This window comes from Drosophila albomicans, unplaced genomic scaffold, assembly GCF_009650485.2.
Source record: "Drosophila albomicans strain 15112-1751.03 unplaced genomic scaffold, ASM965048v2 utg000030l_pilon, whole genome shotgun sequence".
NCBI lineage: Eukaryota > Metazoa > Arthropoda > Insecta > Diptera > Drosophilidae > Drosophila > Drosophila albomicans.
In genome coordinates this window covers 16658-21523 of record NW_026263477.1, presented here as the reverse complement: position 1 = coordinate 21523, position 4866 = coordinate 16658, and the positions used below count along the sequence as shown (strand labels likewise).

Genomic DNA, 4866 nt, shown 5'->3' with positions numbered 1-4866 from the left:
TTCAAGACGGGTCCGAAGGTATCCTGAATCTTTCGCATTGTTAATCATACAAGTGCTTATAATAAACATAAAAATCAATGATAATCATGCCATTATATATAATTCCGAAAAATTAACGCACTGTACTCATATAATCTATCAGCACTTTATCAAATTTTTGAAATTTATTTTATGTTAAAATGCAAGCACTCTAATTTAAATAAACTCTTATCAAAATTGTTTGATAAATTCCATACATGCTAATAGATTACAATGTCCTTATATGGAAAAAATGCACACTATCGTTATAATATTGATTAAATATTACAATTCTAATGATGATGAATTTTCCATAACGGATATTCAGGTTCATCGGGCTTAACCTCTAAGCAGTTTCACGTACTATTTAACTCTCTATTCAGAGTTCTTTTCAACTTTCCCTCACGGTACTTGTTTACTATCGGTCTCATGGTTATATTTAGTTTTAGATGGAGTTTACCACCCACTTAGTGCTGCACTATCAAGCAACACGACTCTTTGGAAACATCATCTAATAATCATTAACGTTATACGGGCCTGGCACCCTCTATGGGTAAATGGCCTCATTTAAGAAGGACTTAAATCGTTAATTTCTCATACTAGAATATTGACGTTCCATACACTGCATCTCACATTTGCCATATAGACAAAGTGACTTAGTGCTGAACTGATTTCTTTTCGCTCGCCGCTACTAAGAAAATCCTTGTTAGTTTCTTTTCCTCCCCTAATTAATATGCTTAAATTCAGGGGGTAGTCCCATATGAGTTGAGGTTGTTTAATTACACTTATAGACAATTCTCTGCCTATTTTGAAATATACTATTTTTTTTCTTGAAGGTCCATAATATTCACAAAATTATTCTTTATACCATATTCGTTAATAAGAGGCAATTCTAGTTTATAAAATAATATATTTTATGCTAGACATTCCTCAATATTATTTGAAATGAATAAAGAACATATAATTCTTCAAATTTCTCATGCAACAGAGTTTTAGTATTTTCATTTATTAATTCATATTATGAATATCTTAAGCGAGAACTTTTTAGATTCACACTTATATTATCCAATAATATACAATGTGCTTAAAATTCCGAAAAATTTTAAACAACTTATTTAGCATAGTCTTACAACCCTCAACCATATGTAGTCCAAGCAGCACTAAAAAATTAATTAAAGTACATAACAGCATGGACTGCGATATGCGTTCAAAATGTCGATGTTCATGTGTCCTGCAGTTCACACGATGACGCACAGTTTGCTGCGTTCTTCATCGACCCATGAGCCGAGTGATCCACCGCGCTTAGAGTGATACATTTTTTTTTTATTTCATTACGTCAAGAATATTTTTATTGAAAGAAATTAAAAATACACCATTTTACTGGCATATATCAATTCCTTCAATAAAATTTTTTTTTTTTATACCTAAATAAATGTTGCGAAATGTCTTAGTTTTACATAATCGATAATAATAAGATATATGACAAGTATATTTTAGCTAAATTTATTTATTATGATCAACATATGTAAAGCGTTAACCTGCAAACAGGTACAACATTGTTTTTTCTTTAGGTGTTGCGAACCAATGTATGCGCACTGGAATATGCACAATACATTTTGCAACGCATGTATATTATGGTACATATACACGCAGTTTTTTATTTTATCCAAAACACATAAAACACTCTTAATACAGTATATAATAATAATAATACATGACAAACGGTTTTTAGCTAATTTAAATTATTATATGTTGCATAATTGTATCTCATATGATTGAATAAAATATTTATATTTATTTAGTTACATAATTTATTAAATATTGCAATTCCCTAAAAGAGAAAAACAAATTTAATTTATTAACGGTTAGATGCATTAAAACAATAATGATCCTTCCGCAGGTTCACCTACGGAAACCTTGTTACGACTTTTACTTCCTCTAAATAATCAAGTTCGGTCAACTTTTGCGAAACAACCGCAACACACAAGGCGTCACAGTGATCACGTCCGGAGACCTCACTAAATAATTCAATCGGTAGTAGCGACGGGCGGTGTGCACAAAGGGCAGGGACGTAATCAATGCGAGTTAATGACTCACACTTACTGGGAATTCCAAGTTCATGTGAACAGTTTCAGTTCACAATCCCAAGCATGAAAGTGGTTCAGCGGTTTACCCGGACCTCTCGGTCTAGGAAATACACGTTGATACTTTCATTGTAGCGCGCGTGCAGCCCAGGACATCTAAGGGCATCACAGACCTGTTATTGCTCAATCTCATTATTGCTAGACGCAATTTGTCCATTTAAGAAGCTAGTGTCCTTATAATGGGACAAACCAACAGGTACGGCTCCACTTATATAAACACATTCAAACACAATAAACATTTTACTGCCACCATGAATGAAGGCTATATAAGCTTCAACACCATAATCCTGAAGATATCTATTTAATATATTTGAGTCTCGTTCGTTATCGGAATTAACCAGACAAATCACTCCACGAACTAAGAACGGCCATGCACCACCACCCATAGATTCGAGAAAGAGCTATCAATCTGTCTTACACACTTATGTTCGGACCTGGTAAGTTTTCCCGTGTTGAGTCAAATTAAGCCGCAGGCTCCACTCCTGGTGGTGCCCTTCCGTCAATTCCTTTAAGTTTCAGCTTTGCAACCATACTTCCCCCGGAGCCCAAAAGCTTTGGTTTCCCGGGAAGCGACTGAGAGAGCCATAAAAGTAGCTACACCCAATTGCTAGCTGGCATCGTTTATGGTTAGAACTAGGGCGGTATCTGATCGCCTTCGAACTCTAACTTTCGTTCTTGATTAATGAAAACATCTTTGGCAAATGCTTTCGCTTAAGTTAGTCTTACGACGGTCCAAGAATTTCACCTCTCGCGTCGTAATACTAATGCCCCCAAACTGCTTCTATTAATCATTACCTCTTGATCTGAAAACCAATGAAAGCAGAACAGAGGTCTTATTTCATTATCCCATGCACAGAATATTCAGGCATTTGAAGCCTGCTTTAAGCACTCTAATTTGTTCAAAGTAATTGTACCGGCCCACAATAACACTCGATGAAGAGCACTAATGCAGGTTTTTAAATAGGAGGAACATATAAAAAAGTACAAGTACCTAATTATATATAAGAACTCCACCGGTAATACGCTTACATACATAAAGGTATAGTACTAACTACAATTGTAAGTTGCACTACCCGTATGAAGCACAAGTTCAACTACGAACGTTTTAACCGCAACAACTTTAATATACGCTATTGGAGCTGGAATTACCGCGGCTGCTGGCACCCAGACTTGCCCTCCAATAGGTCCTTGTTAAAGGATTTAAAGTGTACTCATTCCAATTACAGGGCCTCGGATATGAGTCCTGTATTGTTATTTTTCGTCACTACCTCCCCGAGCTGGGAGTGGGTAATTTACGCGCCTGCTGCCTTCCTTAGATGTGGTAGCCGTTTCTCAGGCTCCCTCTCCGGAATCGAACCCTGATTCCCCGTTACCCGTTGCAACCATGGTAGTCCTAGATACTACCATCAAAAGTTGATAGGGCAGACATTTGAAAGATCTGTCGTCGGTACGAGACCATACGATCTGCATGTTATCTAGAGTTCAACCAGTGTAACGATCTTGCGATCGCTTGGTTTTAGCCTAATAAAAGCACACGTTCCAGAAGGTCCGTGTTTTAATTGCATGTATTAGCTCTAGAATTACCACAGTTATCCAAGTAACTGTTAACGATCTAAGGAACCATAACTGATATAATGAGCCTTTTGCGGTTTCACTATTAATTCGTGTGTACTTACTTAGACATGCATGGCTTAATCTTTGAGACAAGCATATAACTACTGGCAGGATCAACCAGAATAATGTTCATTTCATTATGTAAATATATTTAAAATATAATTACATAAATCTTCAAATATGTAAAATACATGACAACTCACAAATATTTTTGAATAACAAACGATAATATTCAATAATTGTATATATATATATGTTATACTTGACATGTACTATACGAATGTGGCCATAATTAGATAGCATTCACGTTCGCTAGTTATAATTCACAATTGTTTATATAAATATATATACTTATATATAAAATATATATGCATATAATCGTTCAAAAATATCATTTTATTTCAACTTACTAAATATATTATATCACACATGCATATTTATAATTTAAATTCAATTAATTGAATAAAAAATTATTTTATTTTGATGACAAATTGATAATTTTATCTAATTCTGCATTTACGTGTAGACAATATTATATTAGTAAAAACCTCCGTCCACAATAGTGTCCTAGAGGATTTTTCAATTATTCACAAAATATTAATTCTTTAGCTACGAAACACCGTCTTCTTTTGAAAAAGACATTTAATACATTATATGCTTATATAATAGTAATAATTATATAACCATATAATAGTATCAATTTTTATATCGGATGAGACTAATAATTAATTAATAATAACATAATTATTACTTAATATGCAAACTGAAATATATGCATCCAATACATATATACGTGATGAGCACACACTGCCACCATGTATAGGTTTTGTGACACGTTTTCTACAATGCTCTTATTTTATTTAGTATTACCATCTAACGTATCTTTTTGTTGCACTAATTTAATAATACAACAGTAAAACTTCATTATTTTTAACTTTTTTAATCATATTGCCTTCTATATGATTATTTTCATATATTATTTATATATGACTTATGCCGGCAAGACTCACTCCATATACATAGTCATATATATTTCACTTGTGAAATTTTCCTCATATGACATGCCTGCTCGACATCACCACCCCTATAT

At 33.7% G+C, this 4866-nt stretch overlaps 1 non-coding gene and 1 pseudogene across 1 annotated transcript; both read right to left on the bottom strand.

Annotated features, from left to right (window-relative positions):
• Positions 1-1147: 1147 nt before the first annotated feature.
• Positions 1148-1328, bottom strand: LOC117577362 (5.8S ribosomal RNA; annotated as a pseudogene).
• A 573-nt stretch (positions 1329-1901) lies between these two features.
• On the bottom strand, positions 1902-3900 carry LOC117577376 (small subunit ribosomal RNA). Its single transcript, XR_004573149.1, has one exon. It is a non-coding gene; the product is annotated as a small subunit ribosomal RNA (ribosomal RNA).
• Positions 3901-4866: the final 966 nt, after the last annotated feature.